Source organism: Cydia splendana, chromosome 7 (assembly GCF_910591565.1).
Source record: "Cydia splendana chromosome 7, ilCydSple1.2, whole genome shotgun sequence".
Taxonomy (NCBI): domain Eukaryota; kingdom Metazoa; phylum Arthropoda; class Insecta; order Lepidoptera; family Tortricidae; genus Cydia; species Cydia splendana.
Genome location: NC_085966.1, coordinates 17,596,226 through 17,611,446, shown reverse-complemented (window position 1 = coordinate 17,611,446; position 15,221 = coordinate 17,596,226). Strand labels below are relative to the sequence as shown.

Below are 15,221 nucleotides of genomic sequence, written 5' to 3'. Positions count from 1 at the left end.
CGTCCTAGTCTAAAAGGCAGTTTTTCGACAAAAGCTAGTTTCGAGATAATCGCAAAAAACCAACCCAACCATCTTTCTTGAATTTCTACGAAACGGAAATACTTTTTCCATTTTTTCTTTTTGTATGTGGTAGGTATATATATGTACTTATTTTAGGTATTTATAGTATGTTTCTAAACAGCTCAGTTTTTTTTAATTTTATAAAAAAACACTTTAGATTAGTATTAAGCTTAAAAATGTGTAGGTCGTACTAGTCAAGAAGGCGGTAAACATGCGTTATGCGGCGTTCTAACTTAGTTACGAAGTAGAAACTAGGTAAAAACGCCGTATATGTCACATGCTGCCTTTTTGCTTAGTAACAATGAATAATTCCCACTTGAAATCCTAAGTTAAAAGACCTTATAGCAGCTATTCGGCCTTTTTGGTTAGTATACTAGGAAAAATTAAGATTTTGTCCAGATTTTCGACTAGCGTGCTAGTGTAAAAAAACGTATACCACCAAAAACACCGAATATACGGTTTTATAGATTAGTATTTATGGAAGAAATGGGAATAAAAAATAGACACGTAGTTTAAATGTTTATTTATATACGAACAAAAAACGCCATACTACTAGGCTATTATTTAAAAAACGAGATCCAGTGATTACTTTTTGGATTATAATCTTAATTACCATACAAAATTAACACATAAATTGGGTTATTCCCACTAGTTACCATCAAGTTGTTACCAGTGGTAACTAATGGGATTTGTTTCCCAGTAGTTACCACTGGTAAAAGGTGGGATTTTTTCCCCAGTAGTTACTACAATTTTGTTAGGGTTCAATAAAGCCTCTATTTTTATAGTATTCTACTTATACTGTTTTTATTACTATTTAACTATAACAACTTGATGGTAACTAGTGGGAATAACCCGATTTATATGTTAATTTTGTATGGTAATTAAGATTATAATGCAAAAAGTAATCGCTGGACCTCGTTTTTTTAATAAAAGCTTAGTAGTATAGTGTTTTTTGTTCATATAATAAAAGACATTTAAATTGTACTGTAAAAAAATGTTGGTGGTAACTACTAGGGAAAAAATCCCACCATTTACCAGTGGTAACTACTGGAAAAAAACTTCCCAGTAATTACCACAAAACTGAGTTGGTGGTAGCTACTGGGAAGAAAGGTGGGAAATAAATTCCCAGTAGTTACCACTGGTAACAACTTGGTGGTAGATACTTAGGTATCTACCACCAAGTTGTTACCAGTAGTAGTAAGTAGATACCTAACTGGTGGGAATAACCCCATAATATGTACAAATTTTTAATGTGTACAGTCTTTCTGATTTTATTTGTATCATAGGCTAGATTTACTCGACTCTACTAATGACATTACATGTACTTCTAATGAGCATGAGCAACGAAACTTAAAAGAGTCCGCAATAAGCTCAGCCGAATTATTACTTCCCATAAAAACGGAGATTCGTACTCATTTTAAAACAACGTATTGGATTGTAATAAATTGCACATACAATAACATAAGGTATATCTATACCAGTACCTAATTAGTTTATATTCCAACAAAACTAATGAAATAGAGGAAAAATAAGTTGTGTATGAAAAACTTATATTCGCTGTATTTTTTTTATTATGGTATCTGAAGCTACACATTAATTACAGGCATAGATATACCTTATCCTTTAATGAGTACAAAGTTTTAGAGCAATCTACCTAATCGTTTTAAAATGGGAGCGTAACTACGTTTGTATGGAGATCTCAGCTTGCTGCTGACTTAAATCTTAGCAACCATCTATCTTTGTAGGTGACCAGTTTTCGCATACACGTAACTCACAATAATACATAATGTTTAACCGAATTCGTGGCATCTCTAATAGTTATTTTAGTTTGTTATCAATAGGCATCGAATCATCGGAGTTTCATCGCACGGTAAGACGTTAGCGAGTTGTGTAGTCTACATTAGCAATAAAATTAAACTCGTATTAATTCCTGCACATACTCTGTCATTTATTTAATTCTAAAACGCATTTTAGCGGTTGTACCTAATTAAAAATCAGATTCAAATTTTAATAAAATTATTTTTCTATTAGATTACAAACTCATAGCTTTTACTATTTTAACATACAACTATTACCTAATACACAAACATACCAACTTATTTTAAGATACATATTGTTTTTTTATAAAACCCACTTAGGTATTTAATGGCCTAATATATATATAACTCTCAGTTGGTTTTTGGATGGACCCAGGTTCCATACAAAGATGCCCATGGTCCTTTGTCCTGGTTATCTAAATACTTAGGCGGAAAATGTTATTCCGTCCATAAGAATTCTCATTAAATTTCCCTTTAAAACATTTTTCAATAAGATTTAAACTCTTCGTAATGTCAAATACCTACTTGGCTTATAGGGAATTATACATACGATACAATTAGCTCTAATATAAATTTGATTTTATTTAAATAAAAGCAGTCAAACCGTCGAATGAAAAAATAAAACTTAAACAACGTTTGCTGTAGAAAAGTACGTATGAACAATTTCATCATCACAAACTACGCTAGAAAGACGTATTTGCTGTCGAGCGTAAGTATTTGCGAGGCAATTTTAAAGTATATACCTTGATAAAAATGATAATACTCGAAGGTACTGATTGTAAACACTACATATTATTGATAACATATGATGGTAATGCAACAATAAAGTATTTTTCTTACTTTGGCGTTCGGTCAATATTTCGCGCGCAAAATGCCACCTCCGCTCGCATACCGGCAGCCACAAGCCTGCGCTTGCGGCTGACGGCTTTTACTTAGCATAAGGGTGTCTTTCGGCGCGCGGGGAGCATGACGAAGGTTGGAGCATTTACTGCGTTATAGACTAGTTAGACGCACTTTCAACCATTATAAAAGTTCGTTTGCGTTTAATACGACGTCCATACAAAATAAGAAGAACGTATAACATTTATACGTTTCTAAAGACTATTATGGTGACGTAAAAAAGTTAAGTGATACTAGGCTTAAATAACGTATGAGACATTTAAACAAAAAAAAATACTATACGATTTTTTAGACTAGTTACAGATCTAAAATTTTGCTAAAGATCCTAATCTTAAAGCGCGTATAGCGTCTTTTACGTATTTTTAGCCTAGTTTTTGGCTTATACGTTATTTTAGGCTAGACATAGTGGATAAGATTTTACGCAAACCAGAGCGTAAAAAAATGTATAGCTGCATATACGTTGTTTTAGCCTGGCTTTGTCAAATAGTCGCTTTTTAGACTAGGAACGCTTAGAAAATTAGTGCAAATACGGTCTTTTTACGATATTTTTCTCGAAAACTAAGCCACTTATCGGAAAACGGGCCAAAGTGGTCGATGCATCTCGATCTCTACATTACGAATATCACAAAAAGTCAATTTTGGCAAAATGTCGAAAAACTGCCTTTTAGCTTAGGAGGGCAGTTTGCCCAACCGTGGGACAATATGGGCTCAAAATAAAATATTTTTTTTTGTATTAAGCTGACACATCTGCAAACAATGCCATTAAGCTAGAAATAAACTAAAATTAAAACTATTGAATTGATTTCTAAGTTTGTTGACATAAGGTTTACATTTCAACTTCACCAAAATCTACAATAGAAATGGAAGGGATAACAAACTCTAATTTCTTTCACAAAAAATGTCTTTAGATTTTGATTACCCTCAATCAAAGTAACTTTTATCGACAACTAAGAAGTAACGTTACACTTTGTAGCATTAAACTATCTTCTTTATATTTAACTTATACAGATACGTATACTTTAACAATTTAAGCAGGTCTGTTTTAACTAATACCCAAAAACATAAATTTCTCGTAATATAAAACCATTTCAACATTAAACTGTGGTTTGATTTTAAGCGTTGTCACAATCCTTTTATTGTGTCATTGTTCGAACGTTTTAGGCTCACAGACGATTATAAGGCGCGATAAAGGAGGCTTGTTCACCACGATAGTAGGTACCAATGTTATTGCGCTCCAAAGCAAGCCGTACATGTACGTACTTAAGTTGATGATCAGATGACCACGCATTTCGTTAGATCACACACTTTTTTTCTAACTATACGTCTTAGTCATTAGCGTTTATGATCACCATTTCCTCGAACGTGCTTTTGTTTGCTAAAAGGCGAAGCTCGCTTTTGCTGTAAGTATAGAAAAAAAAAGGATGATTCACATATAAATAGTAGGTACAAATACTAAAATCAATAAAATTTAAGTAAATTTTAATTTAAACCATATTCTTTATTTTTAGTGTTTCAAATATATTATTATACTGGTAAGCACGACATAATTACGTACATTTGTTACTAGCGATTCCGGCGAACTTGGACCCGCCACAATGTCTTGGTCATTGCTTAGCTTTAGCCGAGATCAGGCGCAAGAACAATTTTTTTATGGTTTGCTGACACGTGAACATGCCACGTACCTACGACCATGAGAAAAACTTCACCATGTTTTTTTTTGTGTGATTAAATAAGATATAAAATTTATAACTTAGGTATTTAATTTTGATTTAGAGTTTAGTATCTACACCATATAATGGTGTCACTATCCCGATTTTGTATCAAATGTGATTGTATAAATCGTAGTGGCGCGATTCGCACTTTCAAGTTTCTTACCTGGCTCCAAATTAAATTTAGAGATTTTCTTAAACAACTGGAGAAACTAACTATATTGGACGTTAGAGTTTGAAAAATGATAAAGTAATAAGTATTATTACAATGTCACAGTCATAAAGACCACCATAAAATTATGACGCAAGTGTTTCATAACCGTAGTAAACTTATTCAGTATAATGTATCTTAACCTTTTAACCGCTTAGAATTTTTCATCAAGCGTGCTCGTGTCGCCGCGGGTACGAAGTTACACGAAGTTTTGTCTTATTTATCCGACTCCGATTTGAGCTGGATATTGTAGGTATGTCTTATATTTATAACAGAAGGTTAAGCTAGGTACCTTTTTTCGCATTTCTCTGATATTTCTCATTTCTATGGTATTTTATTTTTTATTCTGTAATGTATGGTTTTTTTTTTTATTAGTAGTATAGTGCCAATTTTAATAACAATCACCCCTATTCGCACTGAGACCGTAATGTGTTAAATCATCGTGTGCACAACATATTCATCCGTGAAATTGACGTAGTTGGCATACGGCTTACAAAGAAGCTGTGGCACATATTACCTATATGACTAAACTCAGCAAGTTCATAGAAATAATGTGAATGTGTTGCGTTTTTGTAAAGCTATTTGATTGAGTAGTAGTTATTCCGAACACTTACAAAACATATCCGCTCAACTGAACCAACATAAACTTCAGCTTTAGTTAACCTACCATCTATACCGAAGCCATTCCATGTCAATTCAATATCTAATAGTGTTTTCAAATCAATATTACATTTAAAATACAGATCCAGTTAAGTTCTAACACGGCTTCTGATTTTTCGAAGTAACTCGGTAGGCGAATGTAACACCACCTAGATCGATTCTACTTTAACAATTTGTCATTGTTTTGAAGTGGTTTTGATAAGACCTCGAGAATCATCTTGATAATTGGCGCGCATCTCACGCACGACTTTATTTCGCATGCACCAATCAACATGATGTGATGCTGTCTCGCAAGATAGATTTAGGATACATACATATAAGTAAATTTATATGTTCTTAATGACAACTTAACTTGTTACTTAACAATTAGTGTACCTATTTAGCTTAAGATTAGTTTAGAGCGCACCGCCAACAAACTGTCCCACAGTTTGGCGAAACATTAGATTAAGGTACTAAATATTGTATTTTTTCTGTAAAATTGTCAATAAAAAAAATGAGCGATCTTGTATCGTACGAAAATAATATCAAAACCGTAACAAGTAGTTGAAACTGAATCGGGCCCCGGGTAGCGTGCGCTCGCGCAAGTGTCACGCATCACCTCGTCACGCTCGCCGCGACCTTGGGAAGGTCCAATTTGAAATGGTATCGGACGTTACATGTGACACGCTCCCGGTGTCATCGTCATTTATGAGTGTAAATCACAACATTTTATATTGTGTTACCTTTTCAGAACTGGTTCATTGTGGTTTTATAATGTCTCTATATATTTTTTTAAATTGAATTACACATTTATAATTAGGTTCGCTTTTAGGGTTCCGTACCCAAAGGGTAAAAATGGGACCCTATTACTAAGACTCGACTGTCCGTCTGTCTGTCTGTCACCAGGCTGTATCTCATGACTCATGAACCATACTAACAGTTGAAATTTTCACAGATGATGTATTTCTGTTGCCGCTTTAACAACAAATCTTAAAAAGTACGGAACCCTCGGTGGGCGAGTCCGACACGCACTTGTCCGGTTCATCAATACCTGGTACACATTCCAGTAGAAAAACACAATATTTGAATTAACGAAACAAACGGTTAAAACGTGATAAAAACTGGCTCAGTGTCCTTTCAGATCAATGGTATTCTTTATTTAGAATAATATTGACATGCGCATCTATCATCATCAACATCTATCATCATTATAACATACTTAATTTTTCGCTCTCATATTCAGTCTACGCTTAAAATGAAATTGATATGTATCCACACGAGTCACACATCCTTCAATTAGTTTAGTTCATGATCAATGTCAGAGGAAGGCATTATGTTCCCCCTCGCAACTCCCTCGTTGACTCGTTAACTTTGCAGCCTGGGTTTCCATGGCCGGATATATCCAGATGCATGATATATTTAGGTATCTGTATTACTTTTTAGTCATTTTTGTCACTGGTGGTTGATCATACCGTGAGTCTGCGGGCGCACTGCTAGGTCCCGGCAGAATACCAGCGCTGTGCAGCAATGCTGCAGCACGTGCTGAGTCGGCGCCTTTTCACTACACAGTCGTGACTTTAAAAAATCCTAGTATTTAGTTAGTTAGTAATTAGTTTAGTATAGTACTTAGACATAAGTTTTAGTTTTTTTTCGTATTATAAGTTCAATTTTTTTTGTTACGATGATGTTTTGGAATAAAGTTTTTATCTATCTAGGTGCTATCAAACCTTAAAATTACAAAAAGTAGTATAGTTCGGTCCATTTTCTACTGACGGGAAATAATGGCGGCCAATTCATAAAATGTAGCCGCGAAGGGTTATCCTCCCATAGAAAATTTTACTTTCGCGCCTTTTTAGGGTTCCGTACCCAAAGGGTAAAACGGGACCCTATTACTAAGACTCCGCTGTCCGTCCGTCCGTCCGTCTGTCACCAGGCTGTATTTCACGAACCGTGATGTATTTCTGTTGCCGCTATAACAACAAATACTAAAAACAGAATAAAATAAAGATTTAAGTGGGGCTCCCATACAACAAACGTGATTTTTGACCGAAGTTAAGCAACGTCGGGCGGGGTCAGTACTTGGATGGGTGACCGTTTTTTATAGATAATGGTACGGAACCCTTCGTGCGCGAGTCCGACTCGCACTTGCCCGGTTTTTTACTGACAATGTGGGTTTTCCAGAGTATAGTATCCTTAGTTTGCTGCATACATAGTACATACGTTGTACGTTCCCGCGACCTGACAACCATCAACTGTTTATTTCATTATTCCTAATCAATAGCGGCATATGGTTTGAGTCGTGTATGGTTTTCAGTGTGTGTTCTCAAAAATTAAAATATGTTACTCACGATAATATTATTATTTGTCCTAAAGAATCAAGGTTTACCTTGAACTTATACAAACTAATCATTACTTAAGCCATTGTTGCGCTGGTTCCTAAAATAACTCTGTATTTACATTTCTTCATTTATTAACGGAAATGAGTGTAGGGCAACCCGGTACCTCTCTTTAGCGGCTTGAAGGCCGTTTTAAAATAGAAATGGAACAGCCCATACACTAGTATAAAATGTACCTACTACAAATTTTACAAATTCTTTTCCCCTCTAAGAGCTGTTTCCCACTAAGACGTCCAGTTTTTTGCGGGTACGGTTTTTTGCAGTTCCCGTGTCCTGTAGTACCTATGCATGCAGGATCCCGCAAACAGAATCCTCGTGTGAAAGTTACTATATTAGCACCTATACTACTAAAACGGGATCCTGCAGAAAACCGTACCCGCAAAAAACTGGACGTCAGTGGGAAACAACTCTAAAGCTCTTCAATTTTATGCTCTACCTTCTGTATTAAATCGGAATATAAAGTATTAAGTACATTAGTTTTATTAAGTACTTATTATAATTCTGAACACTTAAGTAGGTACCTAATAGTCAAGGGACATTGCCAAATCCCGTGACAAAACACTATTTTGTCTAGGACCGTCAAAAAGCTTTAAAACAACATCCCACTAGTTTTCCTTTAGCTTCAGAGCTCTGAATACAAATTATAAATCTCCACCTAGGTCCTGACAGACTTCTAGCTGAAATTGGAATAGTAAGTAAACATTATATAGGTAATTTTTATTTGCAAAGACCGAAAATTTGCGTGAGCCATTTAATGGCGTGGTATTCCTTAAAAATATACCTGGGTAGGTCAGGTCACCGATCAATCTTTCATTTGTACTTCCGTGCCGTGCACAACCTCGTTTCATTTATTTTTCGCTAATATATTAAAAGTTGTTTACTATGTTGTTCATATCCTACAATTGTAGGTTAACATATTTTTCGGTCTTCTGATCTATAACCTTGGAAAATACACTAATAATATATTTGATAAATGTAATTAATAAGATCATCAATGAAACATATTAACTGTACTTAACTTTACTCAAAATAATTCACAGATCAATCTGTTCCATCTAATTAATAAGTGACACATGATCTGATTGATCTGTTGCGTCAAATTTTTAGGTATTATAAGTGACATATTAGGAATACGGAATATGCACATGAATAATCTGAAAAAGACTAAGTATGTCTCAATATTGTAATTTGAAGATGATTTCATGCTCTCCCACCAAATAACTAAATAAATAAAAGTAGTGCTTAATTCCACGACAAAATGTCGTACTTAACGCAAAGTGCGACTTTCCCTAGATATTTGCTGTTTGATTTTGTACGGGCCATTTCGCAGCACACCTCGATTTCTAGTATTTCTACGATTGCGTTTTCGCTCCAGGCTCTTTGATGTTTATAGCCGGTAAATTTTACTACCACACGCCGCCATTAGTTAGGTTCACAATAGGATATTATTTTGATGTATCTTTTAGTAGTAAATGTGGCGTTTTATTAAATTGCTAACGTGACTATAACTTTCTTGATAATTCAAGAAACTATTTTATTTAAAAAAACCTTTTATACACACTTTTTGTAGCCTTTTTTTCACTTTTAATTGTGAAGTAATATAGCAAAAGCGTATTAATAGGTACGTAGCTATTCTTTATATGATCATATATTATTTATAATCACATCGTTAATACTTTAATTGCATGTGCTTTTAAATTATTCAATATAATGGATTTAATCTCATTGAAGAATGTGATTAAATATGATAGCTATGAAATAATTTCTGACAGTTTGTACCTAAGAGTATGATTACAGGTTTACCGTTGTTGAATGTGAACATGTTGTGTTCGAACGTGTGCACGAAAGGAATTACATTCGTTAAATACAATTATAATCATTATTTTGCAACTCGTATCTATCACTTAAATACAATATCTGTAGGGCTAAGATGGTCGGTTTTTTATCATCTGTCATCACGCCTGTCACGTTCTAACAATTGAGTAGGTAAGTGCGAAAGTGACGCATGACATGACAAGTGATAAAAATGCGACCATGACACCGCTGCAGGTACCTAAACAAGTTGGTCAATTGTTTTATTTAATTGTTATTTATTAGTTTTCGTCGTGTATAGTCTATTGATTGCAGGTGCAACAGTCTTATCTTTTATATGAAAGGCACTCAAATGGCCCGACCGCACTTTGATTCAGTAGCGCTACTCGTGTAAACACTTATGCCGTTATTCATAATATGTATGTATGTACAGTGAAACTTGGTTAAGTGGGACCTGGATAAGTGGGAAACCTCCATAGCTGGGACTGATGTTGCGGTCCCGACACTTTAGCACTGAATTACCTACCTCTGTTTGTGAGACAAAACAAACCTCTATAACTGGGATTAGTACTTTAGATTTTACAGTCATATTGACTTCTGTAATTGAGACAGAGAGTGTATTTTACCTCTATTACTGAGACTATTTTTTTTAAGAAATATAGAAAAAATTTGCTAATTTGTTTTCTTTGAATTATATACCTCCGTATCTGATATGACGTCAATTTATAATTTTAAAACCTCTTTAACTCGGACTATTGCAAATAAATGTCCGCACTTGTACCTAAATTATTTGTGTTTTCGTTTGTTACAGCTAACGTCCGGACGTTAGTGTAGTAAAAGACAAGAGGCTTGGTCAAACACCGATTTATTTCAGCTACCCACATATGATAATATCTAAGACTAAGAACTACCCACATTCGTTTAAATTAAAATATTACGAAGGTTAAAATCTTAGTACTTACTTAAAAATAACAGTAGGTACCAGTTTACGAATGTGGAAACACATACAACGAAGTCTGTAGGTATCAAATTGAATGTACTTAGAAGTTTCTATTTTTAGAAAACTCATATAATTCAGTCTCAATACTCTCTGAAGCAGTCTCGAAATTATGCAAAATGTTTCCAAAATACGTTATTTTATTTAATAATTGCACCTCTGTAACTGAAATGACCTATATTTTCACCTCTATTAGTGGTACCCTCTATAAATGAGACAGATATTTATTTACACCTGGCTATCTGAGACATTGGGTAAGTGGGATACCTCTTTAAGTGAGACAAATTTGCAGGACCCTTGAAGTTCCAGTTATCCAGGATCCAGGTTTCACTGTATAAACTGTTTATTGTACAAAACACAAATTTATGGCACAGGGTAGGCAGTACAAAGGCAAACTTATTCCTTTAAGGGATTTCTTCCAGTTAACCTTTGAGTAGATGAGAATTGATGAAGAACGGTAGACAAATATAGCACTGAGTACAATAGATAATATAAACCTATTTTAGTTAAAATGCTTAAAAACACAAAAAAAAATAGTTTTTGTGTAGATTAAAAAATAGTTTCTTAAATACTTAACTAATTTTGTTTTAAGAGAAACGTTTGCGACCGTTACAACTGAATAGGAAAAATGTAAAAAAAAGGTTTGGCGAGGAATCGCGTTGCGGTTGGTAGCGTTAGAATTATGCGTCTCGTAAATTAATGCCTAACATAATTCGTTGTCAAAAGAAAACTGACATTTTATATCACAGTAGGCTCGGAATGATCCAGCTCTATCTCGAAGAATTTCTACACGAAATCTCTACACGCTGTATGCTTAAATATACGCAGCAAAATATAATGTAAAGTACGCAGCAAAATATTTTGAATTAGTAACGAATATTATTACTTATTAAGTACGTTATTTTTTTATAACGTTACTTAGATACGCTCGCCACGTGAGAAATAATCAACAAATAAAATTTTCCACATGGTAAGTATATACTCGTACATAATGCTATCGCACAACTGGTTAAAAAAGTGAGGTACTTAAGTAAATTAAATTCTTTGTGATTGTGTGTGTTAGAGTGTTTTCAACTGGTTTTTTTCTACAGATAATTTGCATGAAACATTTGTCAATATGACACGGTGATTAAAATTCGAATAGCTAATCCTGTATAAATCTACGCATTAAGCTACTACTGACATTATATATAATTAATTAAATCATTATAAAACTCAAGATCGTTAAATCTTCATTATAAATGTGCAAAAATTTCCACCACCAAACCAAAGTATATAAGTACAGTAGAGTCCGGTTAGTACGACTTCGCATATAACAACCAACCGCTTATAGCGACGAAAGTATAGGCACTTGTTTGGTTTTAGTACAAGCTACTATGAAAGCACAACCGTTTATTACGACTCCGCTTATAACGACCGATCGCTTTTAACGACGGAAATTGACTCAAAATAAGTCCGTCAAGTCCGGTTACAACGACGAGCGACTTAGTTTTTACAAATAAATTGTTGGTAAGAAGCTTACTCCGTCCCGCGCACCCAACTCCCCTCCCCCTTTTGCCTATACGTAGCAAGATGAAATAGTCATGTGACTTTTCGTAATTTTGCAAACTAAATAAAACCCAATTCCCATTATTCAATTGAGCTTGAACTTCACATACATAATTATGTAATATTTTGGTAGGTAAGTACCTTCGAGCTGATCTGATGATGGACACAGGAGGTGGCCATAGGAAATGTGTGATAAAACAACGTCATCTTGATTAGATCCCCAAGAATTAAGACTTTATATTTTACGGGATTCGAGTAATTTGCGGAAGACGAGTGAGTACGCGTACCTTGAAAAGTGGTTTCTTCTAAACACACAAGTCTCTCCATTTAAGACAAGGTGTCGTAATACTAACGTAAATAAATATTTTAAAAGAAATGTTTCTTTTTCTTTCATTATCGCATAAGTATTAATAAATACAAAATGATGTAATTATTTTGATTAAAAAAATATATTAAAATTGGCAGTTCGTTTTGTACGACGTCCGGTTAGTACGACGTAATATCAGCGGTCCCTTGGGCGTCGTTATAACCGGACTCTACTGTACTTACTTATTAAGGAAAAATTATTGGCAAAAGGGCCAAGGCCTGTCAAAAGCTAAGTGGCCAAAGGGCCTCTCGAGTTGATGATATGTTACCATTGTTTACATGTGTTTGCACTTGATAATCTGCCTATGTTTTGTTTGTTGAGGATTATAGTAAACACATTCGGCCCGATTCTAACAATGCTTGTAAGAAGTCACAGCGGTACGATACCGATATTTCAGTGTCAAAAGTGACATTTCTTCAACCAAAAAACGTCACTTTTGACACTGACAGATTGGTATCGTGTCCGTTGTGATCCTTATAAGCATTATTAAAATCGGGCCTGTTGTCATTAATAATATTAAGACTTGTAACTAAGAGCAGACCTTACTAGGTAGTTTATATAAAATCTTGATAACTAATATATTTCAAGGACTATAAAGTCAGTTTTTAAATATGTTTTGCTGTGTTTATCAAATTACTATTAGGGTCATAGAGAAATAAATAACCCCCTACCCCACTATAGGAAAAGTAATCCGGTACAGTAAGATGCAAAACTATACATAGGTATTATGCTACTTGCACAAACAAAAATATCTTGATACTAAACTGACTTCTACGAAAGAGTCGCTATCATCACGACACTCAACGATTATTATTTATGATTCCTTGTAGTAGTAAAGACATTTCGCTGGCCCAATATTACAGGGTTCTATGTTACATTTTCAAGATATTTGAAATTCGACTTAATGTCACTATGACAATGTTCAGATTTCAGTTCGATAAAAGTGAAACATAGAACCCTGTAATATTGGGCCAGCGATTTGTGCAGTCGATGATAGCAAGCTTTTCTAAAGAGATCAAGATCTAACCTTGAAATGTATAAAATAATAGATTGCGCGTCGCGTCCTTGTCACGAGTGATTGATAAAAGAGAAACAATGAGAGCTGCTCGTTATCAATTGGTTTTCCTTTCTCGGTGATTTGTGAAGGTGAAATGGAGATTTCCTGGTGCATTTATTTTTCCTGAAAAACTGCATTTAAACAGCAATAGGTATGTTTTGAATAGTACGACAACAGTTTTGAGCCCTCACCATTTTCCGGATTAATTTATTATACTGACAAGGCATTTGTGTATTTATTACAAGTATTTGTTTCTGAGCTATGATGTTTTCTATATTATGTGTCTAAGTATGTCCTTATCTAAGTATATAAGTAGTAGGTAGGTACCTAACACATAACATAACATCGAGAGTTATGTCGTACCCATAGTACAAGCTTCGCTTGTTTTGGGGCTAGGACGCTAGGTCGAACTTGAATAAGAGTGTCCCCAAAATTTTATTTATTATTGACCGAAGCGTAGCGAAGGTCTACGTTTTGACTCGAGCAATTTGCTTTCGTATGTCCGGATGTTCTCCTCTACAGGTCGCAATTCTTAACTGATTCTCATGAAATTTTGTGACCAGATTCTATGACTAAATAAATTTTTTTTGTCAATCCGGTTTTTGGAAATTTTTAAAAATGGCGGAGTCGTGATACCTGTCGCCTAAACAAATAGTCGTATCGATATCATAAGAGTTTTTTCTTTTTGAGACATGTTTACAGAGTTAATAGCAAAAAATGCAGAAAAAAATTATCGCTGGTTTAGGCGGTATTTAGATATTTAGTTTTGTATTTCCGGATGTTCTCCTCTACAGGTCGCAATTCTTAACCGATTCTCATGAAATTTTGTGACCAGATTCTATGACTAAATAAAATTTTTTTGTCAATCCGGTTTTTGGATTTTTTTTATAATGGCGGAGTCGTGATACCTGTCGCCTAAACAAATAGTCGTATCGACATCATAAGAGTTTTTTCTTTTTGATATATGTTTATAGATTAAATGTCCAAAAATTCAGAAAATTTGTATCGCTGGTTTTGGCGGTATTTAGATATTTCGTTTTTACTTGAGAATGAGTAGCTAAATTTCGTCAGCTTTAGTAAGAACTATCATGGCGCATTTTGCAAACGTTCGCTTTTTTTGTTTGCATCGGGAGGTCCCTGGTTCCATCCCCAGTAATTGTATGCTGCTACACAACTTTTTGTATTTTTTTATACTTAAATTTCGTATCAATTGTTGTTTTTTATTTTATTATTTTATTTTGAAAAAATGAAAAAAAAAACGTATTTTTTATTTATCAAGCGCGGGCTAAGCGTATTCGTTTAATTTTTGGAAGAGATGATGGCTTCTGCGCTTTAAAGAAAATTTGATTCTTGAATATACGGCGCCATACCTTTGGCCTCTATGCTCGTCTAGATGGCGACACCATTTTATATTTAACAATTTTTACTCATATCAGTAAAAGAACATGGGTCAAAATCATATGGCGTTCTAAAAATAAAAGAAATCATTTATCCATACATATATACATTTATTGATATTTTTTATTCATTTTCATTTTAATCCTGTATCGAAAGATGGCAGTAAATTTACAGCACTGATTTACAGTGACTACAAAATTTAGTACGACAATAACCCTCTACTATAGGGACCGTGCGCGTTGGAGGGTCTGCCATCTTGTGGTCTGAATCGGAAACATGTACATTGCCAAAGCAAGTTCTACCATCTACC

At 34.3% G+C, this 15,221-nt stretch overlaps 1 protein-coding gene across 3 annotated transcripts in view; it reads left to right on the top strand.

Annotated features, from left to right (window-relative positions):
• LOC134792409 (uncharacterized) overlaps window positions 1–15,221 on the top strand; it is a 729,291-nt gene that overhangs the window by 521,124 nt on the left and 192,946 nt on the right. The window lies entirely within an intron of this gene.